The sequence below is a fragment of the Mauremys mutica genome, chromosome 1, assembly GCF_020497125.1.
Source record: "Mauremys mutica isolate MM-2020 ecotype Southern chromosome 1, ASM2049712v1, whole genome shotgun sequence".
Classification (NCBI taxonomy): Eukaryota; Metazoa; Chordata; order Testudines; family Geoemydidae; genus Mauremys; species Mauremys mutica.
In genome coordinates this window covers 82,847,366-82,864,588 of record NC_059072.1, presented here as the reverse complement: position 1 = coordinate 82,864,588, position 17,223 = coordinate 82,847,366, and positions in this window count along the sequence as shown.

The window sequence follows — 17,223 nt, the reverse complement described above, 5'->3', positions numbered from 1 at the left end:
AGACCCTCTAATCTCTTCGGGTATGCCTACGCTGCAGTTAAAAACCCATGGCTGGCCCGTGCCAGCTGACTCAGGCTCGCAGGGCTCAGGTTAAGGGGTTGTTTAATTATGGTGTAGATGTTTGAGATCAGGCTGGTGACCAGGTACTCTAGCACCCTGCGAGGGTCCCAGACATGGGCAGGGGGTATAATAGGCCAGGGGAGACTCAGCCTCCCCTGGTGCTGCCGTGGCCACTGGACCCCCAGTTGTGGGGTTTTGAGGGGAAGTTTTTGATTTATTATGCCCCATTCAGGTTCTGGGGCAACTGAGAAAGCAGCCTTCTCAGCCACCCTGGAACCTGCATGGGGCATTGCAAAAGCTTCTTCCAGAGAAAAGAGATGCATGCTTTTCTCCCGGTGGCTTGGGGGCTGGGGAGGGGAGGCACGACTGCAGCTGGCCTGGGACTCTGGGCAGGGGAGCTCAGGGCTTCGGCCAGCAGGGGAGTTCCTCCAGGCAGGTGGCAGTGCGGGGGTGGGCTCAGGGTTCCTCCAGCTGAGGGGGAGGTCTCGGGGTTCCTCTGGGTGGGGGTTCTGGCCACGGGAGGGGAGAGGGGCTGCAGCCGGCTTGGGGCTCATTCAGCTGAGGGGGGGTGCGGAAGGTGCAGAGCCGGGGCTAGCCTCCCCAAAGGGGGGATCCACCTGCTGCCCATGGTTCCAGAGCTCAGGCTGAACTTCTATACCACCATTAAACAGCCCCTTAGCCCAAGCCCCACTAGTCCTGGTCAGCTGGCACGGGTCAGCTGCTGGTGACTAATTGCATTGCAGACATAGCCTTAGAGACAAATTCTTCCAGGGGCACATCTCTACGCCCCAACTCAGCAATCCAGGGAGGCGTAAGGCCACAATTTGTGACATCAAGACATTTCACTAGTGCTTCCTTCCTTCCTAGAACATCTGTTCTGGAACCAGTCTTTCGTTAACCACTCAAGTTTCTTTTTATGAGATGACAAATTCCCCAGATACCAAATAACTCTCCCCTGTAAGGCAGCTTTGGGCTTTAGGGTTACAGAGCACTTTCCAGTCCAGTTGTTCATCAGCCATGGTGCCAAAATCTACTCCCTACAAAGCCCAGTTGGCGCTGGAATCATTCTGAGGCAGCTGTTGTCATTCTCTATATGTTCCTTTGGAGCCCATATGTGTTTCTTATATGCATATGTATTCTCCCATCATTAATTTTGCTTGTGATTGGTTACTATTTTCCTTGGGGCTCCACTACTGGTTTATCAACTGTTAGGGATATATTTTTGTGTGACAAAACCCCAATTCCTTTCCTCTTCCTATTATAGGAGTCTAAGAAGGGTCTAACCTATCCTGGCAGTTGTACATTTAAGAATTTTCAGTTTCACTTTGGTAAGTTTCCTACAAAAGGGTAATTCCTATTTTTTCAGGCACATTTTTATCTCATCACCACCTCCTACATTCTTAAGATGAGCAACTCTTATGTCAGGTGACAATTTTTCTCTCTTTAGAGTTGCTGGGTTTTCCTTTAAACACAGCATGGGGTTCCCACAGTCTTGGTGTTATTGCAACTCACGGGTGATGCCTTTGGTTTGTTTTCCTCCTCCTTCTACTACCATTATGTCTCCAGCCTGGCTCATTCTAGTTAAAGAGACAGGGCTCCCCTCCTTCCCTGAAATGCTCCTTCTGATCAGCTGCATCTGTGTCTTATTTTTATGCAAGCAGACTCACTCCAGGATACTCTGTTGCAGAGGAAGCCTCTTAAAACATCAGCATTTGCCAACAGGCATACGGGGAAATTATGGCCTTTCCTGTTGTACCACTGTTTAACAAATGCTGACTTTTTAATGGCAACCACTGTCATTTGACAAAGCTGAATTTACCATCGCACCCATGACTAAACCCGAAAGGCCAAAATCATCACTGCTGGAACTTTAATAGGGCTACACTGGGGATGAGTTTAACTCCGACACCTGTAGCTGTGCCATGTCATCCCCTAATGCATAAAGAGTTACTAGGTTCAGCTATCAGAGTGTGTGGCAACCCCCATCTTTTCATGTTCTCTGTATATATCTTCCTACTGTATTTTCCACTCCATGCATCAGATGAAGTAGGGTTTAGCCCACGAAAGCTCATGTCCAAATACATTTGTTAGTCTCTAAGGTGCCACAAGTACTCCTCGTTCTTTTTAGGTTCAGCTAGGCTCCCATTCCCCTTCTCCTCAGTCCCCGAGGCGCCTGGTTGTTAACACAGAATTAAACCAGCCTTGTTTATATAAAAAGACACTCAAGAGGTTTTAAAAATACTGGCTTTTGTTGACTTTTCATTTAGTTGCTCAGGGAACTAGCTATGATGATTGACAATTATTTCAGAGGATATTCTACATTAACTCCTGACTCAGTGTGACAGTCAAACTCAGTGTTTGACAAACCATAAAACCAAGAAAAGGTATAGTTAAAACAAAGGCAAACAATTTTGGCACCAATTGATACAAAGTCCTAAATTAATATCACTCTAGTCTGTTTTCAAAATAAAGATAAAACCAGACACAACGGTGTCTAAATTTAAAATGAATTGATATCCCAGACAGAATTTCATTGCTACTTTGGTTTTATTTATCTTTACTATTGCTTTCCTCTATTTTTGGTGGTGTCGTTTTTTTGTTTTATATAGATGGCACCAATTATCTTTTTTAGGAAGCTTGCATGACCCAAATAACTTGTACTAAGCAAGAAAAATAGTGTGTATCACAAGAAAAGCCTCTATTATACTGCTACACAAAATACAAAGCATATATTGGCATGAGTTATGTAACAGCAGAAGATTAAGCTACAATTCCATCCTACAAGCAGCACATCTGCTTATCCCAACAGCAAATCTCAAACATTCATTAAGTTATTGCTCTGGGATTTGCCATGCTAGTCAAATCCTTTGTATAGGAAGTTTGCATATAAACAATAGTCTAGTCACTTCATAAACTGCAACCTGATGTGGTTTTGCAAACTTTGTTGCTGGTACTGATCTAGCAGACAGGAAGAGCACTTAATTATTTCAGATCATTTCACGTGCAGTGCAGAGCACTCCCCAAAGCTACTGGGAGTTCTGTGCTAGAACTGACAGCAGAAGATAGCCCTATGGAATTCTACAAAATGACAGCAGTCAACTTGATTTACACTGCAAGCTCCTTATGTGGCTTGCTTGTTTGGTTGATGATTTCTCAGAAATCTTTATTATATCAAGAAGAGGTGGATGCACAGAACGTACACTGCTTCTTGGAACTTACTAAGAAGGGATGCTTCATGGGAAACTGAACAAAAGGAGTTCGCCTAAGTATTTTAGAACGGAATAACTGACCCTTTGTCTTCAAGCTATTAAAGCAACTGCATAGTAAGATCTTCATTTGGACTCTCCACATATTCAGTTTCTTTAATTATTTAAACAGGCTAGTAGAACTGTATCTACAAAAACTAATAATCCCATAAAAGACTATTTCGGAGGTCTGTCTGCTCATGTAAATAAAAGTTACATACATTGTCTAGCTCCCTTTTAAGATTTATAACAAAATATGCATTGCCTTTTTATAGCACCATTTGGTCTCTGCTGGGCTTCCTGGAGGAGCAATGGCCTCATGTGCTCCCAGGATCATTCAGTTTTAGGCCACCCAGATAAATGCAGTTAACGTCTTTTTCCCAAACAACCCTGCAGGGGACACCCAAGAACATGCTTTGTCACTTCCTTAACAAATTTACACATCTCCAGAAGTACATTAGATGAGGCACATTGTCTATAAAATAAGAGGTAGGAGGCATTTTTGGGGGAAAGCAGGTAAACAATCTTTCATAGTTTGAGTGTGATAAATCTGAAAAAAATGCTTTCCAAACTGAATTTTTAATATTTCACCTTCTAAAATGGAGCTCAAAATATAAGTAAAATTTGAAATATTAGTAAATTTGGGTTTTTCCCCCCACTACAAACAGTTACTCTATATCCTACACATTGTTTTGTCAAGCATAATTTAAAGGTTCCTAATGTGTCCACACACCCCTTGCATTTACTGGCATTTCTTCAGCTACAGTGTTGTGATATTCAGTTGCTCCTGGCCAAATATTTCTGCATTCTGCAGTGCTTCCTGAATTGCTTCTGTAGCCACATCCTTTGTTGCAATGTTTTGCAGCGCATTGGAGGCTGGCTCACGAGTGAATCATTTGAATCTCTGAAATGTCATTAACACTGTTTTCATCAACATGATCACGCTGCGGTCGGTGCGGTCATGCTGGTGTAGATTTGCTGCAAGTCATTTGCTCATCAAGTCGAAGACTGAACAATTTTCTGGTTCGGCCTGCTATTTGGGCATGTAGATTAAAGGAGAGCGCCCATGCGCCGAGGTCACTGTTGTGATACAATTCCTCCTCCTCTTTTACCAGTGGCATAGAGGCCTGCTTGGGAATAGTCTGGATCAATCTGATAGAATCTGTGGCTGGAACCTTTCACTACCCGGTACCTCTTTGGAATTCTTCCAGTACCTTCAGAGGCACCTGGTTTGTTTCTGCTAAGCACACAGATCCCCATCAAACATAATTTGTGTGGTCATATCAGTGGAAGAACGGAGGCATTCTTTTGAAGGCATACAGATGAAGCTCTCAAATTCTATCCTGTGACGCTGGTGAAGAGTAGTAGGATACACAGCATAGCCATGTACAGCCACTAGTACTGCAAACTGGGAGGATTCTCTGTGTTGCTCAGTACAAATTACATTCTCTGGTCATGGAAACTTGAAGACAGACTGGACCAGGGGTAGGCAACCTATGGCTTGAGTGCCAAAGGTGGCACACGAGCTGATTTTCAATGGCACTCACACTGCCCAGGTCCTGGCCACCAGTCCGGAGGGCTCTGCATTTTAATTTAATTTTAAATGAAGCTTCTTAAACATTTTTAAAGCCTTATTTACTTTTCACACAACAATAGTTTAGTTATATATTATAGACTTATAGAAAGAGACCTTCTAAAAATGTTAAAATGTATAACTGGCACGCGAAACCTTAAATTAGAGTGAATAAATGAAGACTCGGCACAGCACTTCTGAAAGGTTGCTGACCCCTGGTATACTTGATGGGCAAAACACATTTCATGCCACACAGTATGCAGCCTGGCAGAGAGGACCTGCATCTGATCTGATACTGCAGGACACTGAATCAACCAATCATGCCACTTGGAATGTTCCAGATGCAGTGAACACCATCTTTCCTGCTAATATCACAGAAGGTACAGCGGAACCAAAATTCAATGAAGATGTCCTGACAGAACGGTGTAATTGACATGCAGATGATTGTTAGCTTTGAGAGCACAAGCACAGGATATGGCATTTTTCCTCAAATGTCAACTTGAAAATCCAAACTCTGTCTGGGCAAGTTTTAATGAAAAACACAGTAACAATAACTCTTCATTAACTACGGATGGCTACCCGCCTATATTCATTCCCCAGGTCATGAAGTTGATACACTGAATACTGTATCACAAGTCACACATTATCTTCAACAGAAACAAATAGTCTTGACTGTTGATAAAGCTTTGACTCAAAGCACCTTGTATTCACACCCTACACACTATTGTAATAATTTTTGTACAAAATATGCCTTGTGCTCAATGGAAAACTAATAACTCTCTGGTCACCAATATCATGGTGAAATGTATGTAGTAGCATTATATGTAACATTATGAATTCTCCCTGTATGATTTTACTTGTTTATTTGAATTCACTTAAAAGCCTATCTTCTTTTATTAATAATATTAATCTAAACCAGTGGTTCCCAAACTTTATCAGCCCGCAAACCCCTTTCACTAAATTGTGAAATCTCGTGAACCCCCTCCTAAAAATGAATATTTCTAGGGATTTAAGTTTAAAGTTTCTCAGTGTGATGGATGCGCTTGCTTTGCTCTGCCTACCCCAAAGTATACGCTCATTTGTATTAATGTTATCTGCAGTGAAATGGGTACATATTCCTTTAACCGAGTTTGATGGGATCACTGTTCCATCTCCAGTCATTGTCATCAGTTTGCTCTTTGCCAGTACTGCGTCTACTTGAAATACATCCTTGTAGGTGATACAGTGCCCAACATTCTGAAACCTCTGGACACGTCTTTTGATCTTGTGGTAGGGTGACCAGATGTCCCATTTTTAAAGGGACAGTCCCATTTTTTGGGACTTTTTCTTATATAGGCGCCTATTACCCCCGCACCCTGTCCTGTTTTTTCACAGTTGCTAGCTGGTCACCCTGTCTTGTGGCCTAGTGAAAGGTGGTTCCAAGCCCAATATGTTTGGGTATCCACTTCTTACCTTCACTTACACTGTAAATAAAATCTTGTGCAATACTTAACACCCTGGACTGCTTATATGATTCTTCTTTCTCACTTTCACATAACTCTGCAACATTATCTTCTGTGTTCTCCTCCTCACTATCATCACCTTCTTCAACTTCCTCTATTTCAAGTATAGACTGGGCACCCAAGAGGAATCACAAAAACATACACACACACTTTGGCACACAGGCTAGTGCCTCTTCCTCACTGATTTTTAACCCCTGGCATCCAGGATGAGAACGTATATCTGAGCACAATTTCAGCAACACACGTACCATTTAGAGAATTTCATCTTTCAACACAGTCCTGTAAACTGAAATTGTTGATAAATTGTCTTCTCCTGCACTGCCTAACAATTTAGAGAAAGGAATCTGACAGAAGTTGTCAGGCACTAATTATGTTGGTCTCTCCAAAGCAGGTTGATCACGTCAGACAATTAATGCATAAGCATCATCAAGATGTAGAATACATTTTTCTTTGAAGGTTGCCATATGACTTACAAAGGGACATGGGACCATAAGCATAGTATGGCTTCTGTACTTGGGGGGGCAAGGGGTTTAATACTATTAATAATAGGTATAAGTCTCATTTCTGGATTTATTGATTGTTAGTGGTACTTAAATTATGATGCACTTGAAATCACAAATACAGTTTACGTTCATTATTTAATCACCCTTAATTTTTTGTTTTAACTTAATTATTTGCCACGTTTACTAGCTACCACTTAAAAAAATCAGCATTAGCATAAAAACAAATTCTTGTATAAACCGAACCGAGCCCATTCATGTAGCTCTGAATCATGTCTCCCTAGTTTTAAACATGCAATGCACGTATCAAACAAATCCATCGCTAAAGCCTGCCCCTTTGCCCATCTGCCTAAGCACATTCCACTCACATGTAACCTTCCCTGGTCACTGTCACTCACTGGGCTTGACACAGTCAATGCTGTAACTACACAGGCACTTGGGAAGCAGCTCAGAGCTTATGTTCACTTGCTACAATGTTACCGGCTCTGATTAGAATGTGGCCCCTGTGTCTCGATGTCTGTGTTTCTGGGGCAAGTCTCTTATTTTATAGGCTAGTAAAATTGAAACGGTCCCAAGGTGGAGCCCTGCTGTGAGGGTCAGGAGCTGCTCTCCTGCCCTGCCCTTCCGCAGCCCAGTGAGGAAACTGACCTGGATGCCTCGGGTCACTGCCTATCCCCCAGGGCTGTCTTTAGGATTTATGAGGCCCTAGGCAGTATTATTAAACTGGTGCCCCTATGCCCAACTTAGGGGACAGTCACCACCCCGTCCCCAAGCCCCCAGAAGAGCCCCTCCCCCAATTGCTGACACACACCGAGCTTTGTATGCAGTAGACACTGTGGCAGCCTAGGCTCGCAGCCCTGGGGGGTGGGGAGGGAACAAGGCAGCAAAGGATACTGAGCCACTCGGCCTGCCTCATGGCGGCGGAGAGTCACAGCTCCCTGCAGAGACCCCCCGTACCCTCTCCCTCACACAGAATGCGCCACGATATATCCAGTTCTAGTCTCTCCACCCATGCTCTCTAGCAGCTTCATCTGAAGGAAAACAGTAACCAGCCCATACCTGTGAACGTTTCAAAACATGGCCTTTTTCTGCACAATTTTTTAACTCATTACTAAGCCAGACCACGGTCAAGTCAGTACCACTGTGAGTGGTTTCATGCTTAGTTTTTGTTCCTTTTCTCAAGAAATGTTTATAGCGATTAGGGTGGTATTTCCTGTCAAAGTCAGACTCAGGACTCACAGTTTGTCAGACCACTCTGTTTATTAGCACAGCGCTCTGCTAATGACACCCAGATAATGTGAGCACCAGGCAAGACCCACCCTACCTCAATTTATACAGATAAAAAGGGAGCAAACTTGACAAGATAACAAAGGGAGCAGAACTGACAAGTTCACTGGAGACTAGACATTATACATAGGTTTCAGAGTAGCAGCCGTGTTAGTCTGTATCTGCAAAAAGAACAGGGATACTTGTGGCACCTTAGAGACTAACAACTTTATTTCAGCATAAGCTTTCGTGGGCTGTCTCTAAGGTACCACAAGTACCCCTGTTCTTTAGACATACATAGTTAATTTCCTTGCTAACTTTTACCAATCTCCGGCTAATGTTTCACCATTAGCTTAAGTGGACTCATTGTTTATGTCTTAATGTTCCTTTTCCTGACACCTGTATTTTAACATTTCAGCTCTTTTGCTTAAAGGTACATACAGCTTTTCTTTAATCCTTTCTATTTTTACAATATAATTTATTTTACTTTCACATTCCCTTCTGAGGCTATAAGGTCACTTACACCAGCTACACATACACTAAGCTCATGTTCATACTCTGCTGCCTCAAGTTTTTGTTTGTTCATTTTGAATGTTGTTACAGAAGTTTGGATCTTCCATCCCAGCAGAAAATGCAAAGACTCCAGTTCAATGGGGGGGACCTTCCTCTGAAGCACTGTCAAGGTTTTGGAGAGTGTTACACAAGATTGGGTTTGCATTTCACCCTTATTGGTTGACAAAGTCTGCTAATTTCACCTTTATTTGTGTACATTGCATAACAGCATTTATGCCAAAGTGACGATTGCCTGTACTCAGATTGAAAAGCTGTTAGAATTCTATCAACTGCATCCAGATTTTGGAAATCGCTGAGTTTCTGTCTTGCATACGTTCTCTCTTGTACTGTAGCCAATCCCTGTTATCTAAAACAAAAATTGTGTCATTGTTCACTTGGTGGAAAATAATGCATTGTTTATAAGATACCGTTGAGGGACGTTTCAGATTCAAGACTGCCTCCATGTTTCATCTATGAAATACCTGATGAAAATAATAAATATAATTAATAACTACCACATACATATCCAATACATAATTACTAAATATTTACCCATATGTAGCGTATGCCATGACATAGATATCCAAATATCAAATTCAACTCATGTACCTTGTAAGCAAACGACAGCTTGAGGTTGGGGTAGTGGCAAGAGCTAATATTAAGCCAATAATAATTTGTATTTTTGAAAGAGAAGAACTTATAGAAATAAACTATATCATACCATGTTGTAGTATGATATTTTGTGTAATGCACTGCAGTTCATTTAAATTCTTCACATATAAAAAAAAGTCTGAAAAGTAGTTAGTTTACTTAATCTTAAATGTACTGCAGAACCAACAAACTTCAAATGCATATCGTCACGTGAGCAGAGGAAATATGCTCTTCAACAGAGATCACTCCCAGCACTTTCTGAGAGCACAGTATTCCAAATTAGAAATTATGTTTATTTTTTTTAAAGTTGTAAATGGTGGCCCTTTTCTTTTTTTGTTTTTATTTACCTTAAAGTTGAAAATTGAGCTTGGTAAACATCGTTTCAGATTCAGCACTTTCAAATTATGAAAGAAAAGATGTTGACTGACTTTTCCCCAGAAATGCTGTTTCATTAATATGAACTTATTTGGGAATTTGGGCAAATATATTCTCAAGCAAAAGCAACAGTACTGCACAGGTTACCCAGCAGAGGGTATTACACTGCAATACATTCAATGTTCTTCCCTCTCCCCTAAAGAGAGTTCATGACCTCAGTAATGTAATCTCCTTCAGCTTAGAGACCTGGGTCCTACGGATTAGTCTGTATCCAAATCAAAGCCTTCTGAGTAGCATACTACCAAAATCAACACATAATTTACATTTAAATTATAAATATGTATTGATTTTAAAACAATACAGTTGATTCTAGCAGTGTGGTCATTTTGATACAAGTAAAGTAATGGTATTACAATGCATCCTTTATATTTTAGCTCCTAAAATCAGGGCTGGGATCCCATACTGAAGGGGAAAAAAACCCTCTATGTACTTGTAAAACTGGACTAAAACAACTTGCACTAACACAAGGAGACAGAGTATCAACATTTATTACTGGATGGTTTCTAATAAGGCAGAAAATAACAGTACAGTTTATCATGAGTACAGATATGATTCTGCCACGGAGGTCACGGATTCCGTGACTTTCTGGGACCTCTGTGACTTCTTCCAGGACAGGCTGTCAGCCCTGGGGCCACCGGAGCAGCTGCCAGAAGACAGCCTCTGGCAGCGCTCTGACAGGGTATTTTTAGTAAAAGTTAGGGACAGCAAAATTGTGATTAGCCCTAATGTGACCAGGCAGGGGACCAGATGGGAGTAAGGATTCCCCACACATGGCCATATTAGCACGGACTTAGATCTAGGAGCGGGGGAGCACAATGGCTGCCTGTAGGATGCTCCTCACAGTAGCAAGCGGGAAGGGACTGGATGGGAACAGGTGTGAGAGGTTGGTGCTATGCCTGTCATGCAGCAGCCAGCAGGGCTGGTAAGCCGTGCTGTGGGGAGTAAGGAAGTAATGCTGGCTGCACCCTGGAAAAGGGGTGTTGCAAATGAGTCTCCCTCCAGAGCAACAAGGGAGCCCTGGGGGATTTGTGCCTGCGAAGGGTGTGCCTAAGACACAATACTTCCCAGGGCCTCATCTGGGACGGTGCAAGTTATGCACTGTCCCTTATTCAGGGCAGTCCCTAAAGGCACACTCCAGCCCTTAAAAACAAATCAATCTCTAAAATGCTGGGGGCAAGCGTTTCACTTCTGTACAGGAGCAACAATACTGACCGTTGGAATTCTATAGATACCTCCTGAAGAGGTGCTACGGATTCTGTACAGCTGAGTTAGACCTGACATCCAGTCAAACAGCGCAAAACAGATAAAAAAATTAAATTAAGTGCTAAAAACCCCAAACAAAGGGGTATCGTTACAAAGGACACCAGTGCTGTTTGGGAGGTGGGAAGGGCCTTCAATAGATTTTAAGCAGCAGGAAGGAAGTGTTAGATTCCAGCAGCAAGTGCCACCTTAGGTTCCATTACAGCGAAGACTTGGTCTCCTGCCAACCCACGGCACTGTGATGAGATTCTTAAAAGATGGGTGGTGTGCAAGTCTAGTTACTCACAGAAAGAGATTAGGAAGGACAATCACTTTTGTTTTACTAACAGAATGTCACACACACCAGGCACACTGAATTATGCCATGTGAACCAGAAAGTATAAAATTCCCAGTGAAGAGGGCATCATCATAAAGTAAATATTTACTGCTGTGCAGTATAAATACCGCATTGCGGTACACAGCTGAAATACAGGAAATACCACAGTAAAGACAATACCACAATGCGTCTGTTTAGTTTGCAATGGTGGTCACTCTGCAAAGGAAAAGACAAAAACCTCCAATTTGCATAACTAGCTTAATTTAATTCAAACGAACAATTCAGAGATAATTATGCAAAGGGGTGAGAATTGGGGTAGATATATCTATTTAGAATACCATTTAAATGATATTTTAAAAACCTAATACTGAAGCTTTAGGTGCCCAAACAGCTCAGAGAATTTTTTTTTAAAAGCCTGAACGGACCCTTACAATCATCTAGTCTGCCCTTCTGCATAAACTGGGATATATTAATTTACAATCCCATAATGATGACCACTCAGCCCCATAAGAATAATCACATGCAGGAAACAAATTAATTCAGCCAGGAAATAACACAGGACATGAGAAAAGCCCCCAAATCAGGTGTTACTAAACAAAGCCAGAAATTCACCTTTCTAAGAGTATATTTGCAGAATGTCCCTTAATCCTGATACTGCAAATAATACTCTTATAGGCCTTGGCTGGGAAACTTTTATGATCGATGGTAAACGTGAGGAGTCCCAATGAGTGTAATAGATCTACTCCTATAAGCAAACGCTCACCGACATGAGTAAAAAGAGCACAAGCCAGCCCTGAGCACATTCACCATTATGGCAGTGTAATGTCAAAACAGCATTTATTACAGCCCGCTCTGCATGCCAAGTACTTCAAAAAGAGCTATTGTACAGTTCAAAAGTGATTGCAACTACAGCTGTTTAGCTGCTGAATACAACCCATTCGTAATATATAGGAATGAGTAAATAACAAGACAATAATCCAGTCCAGACTTTCTGTGTGTGGATGAATTTCCTGCTGGTCTGAAAGGGGCCTGGCTGATTGCTGTGAGGCTGGTGTCCCCTGTTTATCCATAAAATAAGTACAGCAGGGCAGTGGCAATATATATATTACCCAGACTGCCTTGCCAGTGGGCTCCAAATCTGAAATGGGGGGGGGGCACCATCTTCATGGTAAACGGGTGGGCCAGACTTCCTGCCCATTCAATCCTTTGTCTTCTCTGGTGGGTGTGCCAGCTGCGGGGGTGGAGAGGTGTATGTTGAGGACTTTCACCCACTGAGACCAGGACTGAAAGTCTAAAACTCATTTCACATAGGCCACCAATAAATCAGCAGTGTCTGTATTGACCTGGGTTGAGTGTGAACCATTGACCTCCACATGAAAAGTCCATAAACCCATAACCAATCCCCTGAGCTTTGAGGTCTAGTCCCCCCTAGGAGCTATTCGGAGTCAGAATTTAGGATATTAACAGTATTGAAAAGAGACTAATACCTTTTAGGGTCTAACTATTATTTTGTGCTGAATGGCTCTACTCTTTTGCTCTAATCAAGCCTTCCTTAGAACTCACTGGTAAAAAGTGGTCCTTGGGGCAGCGAAAGTAGGACCCCTAATCTAAAACATTAACTATACATGCAGAAAACTCTTGCCTTTTATTACCAATTATCCATAAAAAATGCTTTTCAAAGAGAACTAGTAAAAATACCATGCTTCAGTGGGTCCCAATGAAAACGGATCAGTGACAACCCAAAGTCCATTGAAGCCAATGTGAGGGTTTTTCTCTATTGACTTCAGTGGGCTTTGGATCATGCTCCAATATTAGAAACGGGCTCTTTGCCACTAATAGGTGTGCAATGTATTCACGGATACACCAGTAACACCCTGCGTTTCCTGTTCATTACCCATTCAGGAACTGCTGAACTGCAGTATTGTGATCTTTCAGATTTTCGCAAGAGGCAGAGCTTTGAAGAGGAATTTATGAAGAATTTTGTCTCTAACTCCACTGCCAGGTTTACATGGAATTCTAGCTATACCATGTAAATCTCTCCTTCTCCAGGAAGTCATATTGGAACATTCTGCAAATATTCCTGTTTCGCAGGAACTCTGCTAGAGATTAATTCAGGTTAAAAAGACTCAACAGCCAGATGTATTTTCTATGACTTTTACCAACTGGCAGAAAGACATCTTGGAAGAGTAAGAATTTTCCATGTAGTAAAATCTGGACTAGTATTTGAACATTCATGATAAATCATGATCTTCGAGGAACTGCCTTTTGAGTGCTGTTTTATGCAATGTATTAAGAATATTCTCCTCTTATTGAAAATATGAAAACTTATAAATAGATTAACACTCATATATTGTTTTTGTTTCCATTATATAGCAATATTGGCAACTCATCTGTATTCAGAATCTGATCACTATTTCTTTTTATATTCTTTGGGGAAAGATGTTTGTTTATTTTTCTAGCCTTTTGCAAAATGTTTCATCCCATGGATGAATAACAAATGACTCAGGATGGAAAATTCCCCTGGTTTATCTAGGGGAAGGCAGCTCAAAAACTGAGGATTTCTATTTTAATGTACATCTCCAAATGTTGTTCAAAATAGTCTGAAGTCTCATAGGGATGGTTCTGACCTGGGCAGATTCCTTTTCATGGTATTCAAGATCTTTTTAATTAACGTGGGAATTAATTTTGTTGGTACCCATTTATAATCTGCTGGAAATATGACTGCCTCCACTTAGCAGAGAACAAAAGAAATTTTCTAAAACCTGGTTATGGCCTCAGGAAGATAAATTAGACCTCAAAGATCCCTCCATAGACCAACGAAGAAAAACAATCACCACCATTTTCAAGGGGAAAAAAATGGATTCATTTCTGTCATAATGCCACCAAGGACCATCTTTTTGTTATAAGTTTGTGCAGCGCCTGGCAAAATGGGGTCCTGGCCCATGACAGGGGCTCTGGAAGTGCTAGTGCAATTCAAATAACTAATAAATAATCATACAAAAGGTAGGGCGGCTGATAGGGATTTCACTGGAAGGGATTTCTCTAATCATATTAAGGGAGCCAGACTAAGAGAAAACAGTTGTTGCTCTTTGCTTAAGTTATGCCCATGAGCCCAAACTCTGTCCATCTGCCCCGCAGGATGTTTCTACTAACAAGTGGGTTAACAGTGAAATAATTCAGGTTATTTAAACTGTTACTGTACTCTGAGACCCATTCTTTCAGATTCCAGTATACTGATAATATCTGCAGGGCTCTCTCTTCCACTGTCAGGGCAGAAACTTAATTTTAAAAATACCTTGAAAGTTCAGATTCTGTAGATGCTACATCAGGGAGATGCTAGCATAGCATATTACTAAGTACTGGCTCAGTACAAACCCATGCTCAGAACTCAGAGGGTATAGCTTCACTGCAAGTTAGCCTGGGATCTTATCCACTTTGCCCTACCACTCTTCTCATCCCTATGCAAAAATCTCTCACCCGAGTTAAGTGGTGCTTTCAACCCAGGCCATGTGGTCTGGTTTGGAGGTATGGTTTAGAGCTCAGGTTCCACTTTCACGGAGCAGGTAACCTGTTCCCTTTGCAGTGAGGACACAGGCTAAAATCACTTGACTGCTGATAGTCCTCCAATGCCTTCTCACAAATCCCTCCTGTGCTTAGAAGGATAGACAAGTTCTCCCACAGCTCACTGGGAAAGAATCATGGAGAGGCTCCATTTAGTGCATCACAAGGAACCATGGGAAATGTCTCCAGAAGACTCAGTGATACACATGGGTGAGTGTAGCACTAGTGAGGACATCATAACCTGAGTAGGTCTTTGTAGTGTGGCTGCTGGCACCCAGGTCAGGCTAAGTCAGGTGCTCAGACCTGAGTGCCAATCACCCCGGCTCATTCTACAGAGAAGACAGACCCACAGACCCATTTGAGAACAAGGTTTTAAACCTGTTAAAAAACAGCTGAGGGGGCTAGCTAGTGGCGTAAATCAATGCAATAAAGGAAAATTGGGTTTAACTTGACTTAATGTAGAATCGTAAATGGCCATCAATTTGGTGGTCTCAGCTCACTCTTTATAGGAGATTTGCCAAAATAAAATGTTCATATGTCTTGGCACAATGGCCATTCCTTCATTCAAGAAGAGGCGTCAGAACAGCAGTAATGTCACCCTGCAGCCAAATAAGGCTTGAGGTGCGGCTGGTAGAGAGAGGGGGAAAATTGCATCTCTGTTACCTCATTAATCTAGACAACACTGCCAGGCACTGACTTGTTTATAAACACCAGCATTTACCCACAAATAATTCTCCTACAAGAACCCAACCCTTTGCAGATGGCATGATCTGGGCCTAGCACAGTGGGATCCAGGACTGGTGCTGTTAGCTGTTACAATAATTCAGAACAATAATAACACCACACATTTTCCATATAAGAAAGGCAGTTTGTTTCCACATTTTCTTTTGAAGCCAGATGTAGTATAGCGGGAGATTTTGTACCAAATAGGTATAGAACATCGGTCTGGAAAGGCAAATGCTAAATACCAAGTAAATTAATGTAGCGTACATCCAGCATCAGGCAATATTTTAAATAAGAAAAACAAATTACCATATTGTATTTTACAGGACCGATTAGTAATGTGCTTTCAGTCATTTCCTGTGATGGTCACTTGTGGAAAAGCACACAAACTTTATAAATACGCTAGTCTGCTACAGAGATTGCAACAGCTAATGACTGATTTGACTTTGTAATATAGATTTTCAAAAAACCAAGTGGTTAAAAGTTAGGCTTCTAAACAAGTGATACAATTTCTAAATGTATTGTACACCAAGCCAGGGCTGGCGCTTCCATTAGGTGACCCTAGGCGGTTGCCTAGGGCGCCAGGATTCGGGGGATGGCATTTTGTGCGCTCCCCACGGGGCGCACGGGAGCTTCCGGTTCTGCTCCCGTCACGCCGCCGAAGAAGGACCTTCTGCCGAAATGCTGCGGAAAACAGCGGCAGGCAGTTGAGCAGCTCAATGACTGCCGCTGTTGCCTGCGGAATTTCGGCGGAGGGTCCTTCTTCGGCGGCGCGATGGGAGTGGAACCGGAAGCTCCCGCGCGCCCCGTGGGGAGCGCACAAAATGCCGCCCCCCGAATTCTGCCTAGGGCGCCAGAAACTCTGGCACCGCTCCTGCACCAAGCAACTCCCATTGACTTCAGTGGGAGCTGCTGGGTGCTCAGTACTTTTAAATATTAGGCCACTAATTTAGGAACTTAAATATAGACTCAAAGCCCTAATTTTAAACTACTGTTTTTTAAAATTGTGGATGCGCACACTCCTTATACAGAGAGCAGTAAGATGATCAGAGAAAATATTGTTGATAAGTTTTCTGTGAAGGCCTGAAAAACAAACCACCAACAAAATCAGCCTGGTTTATTATCATTATAACTTTAGTGATATATTCAAGTGATGAATCCCTGCAGTAAGATGCATTATACCAGACTTAATATCCTTCAGATAGCTGAGGAAGGGTGTATAATGGCCTTGTGTAACACTTATGTGTTCATGTTTTATGAAATGTGACCCTACTCATATATCTAGTTAACATCCAAAGCATTAAACACTTTAGCAACTGTTGCTAGCGCTGTGTCGCATATTGTTTAGACAGGTTTTGTAGTAGATTAAAAAGGTTTTGTATTTGATAGAAAAGAATAAACTACATTTTAAAGACCTTTTGACTGTCAAAGAGAGCAATGAGATAACCTTGCTCTGAATTTTAAGAGTACAATCATCTTAATATAAAACAATGCCCACGAAAGAAAGATTCTTAAAGCCTAATGAAAGGGAGTTTTCCATTCACAGGGACACTACTGTCAAGTCAAAGGTGGTCCTGAA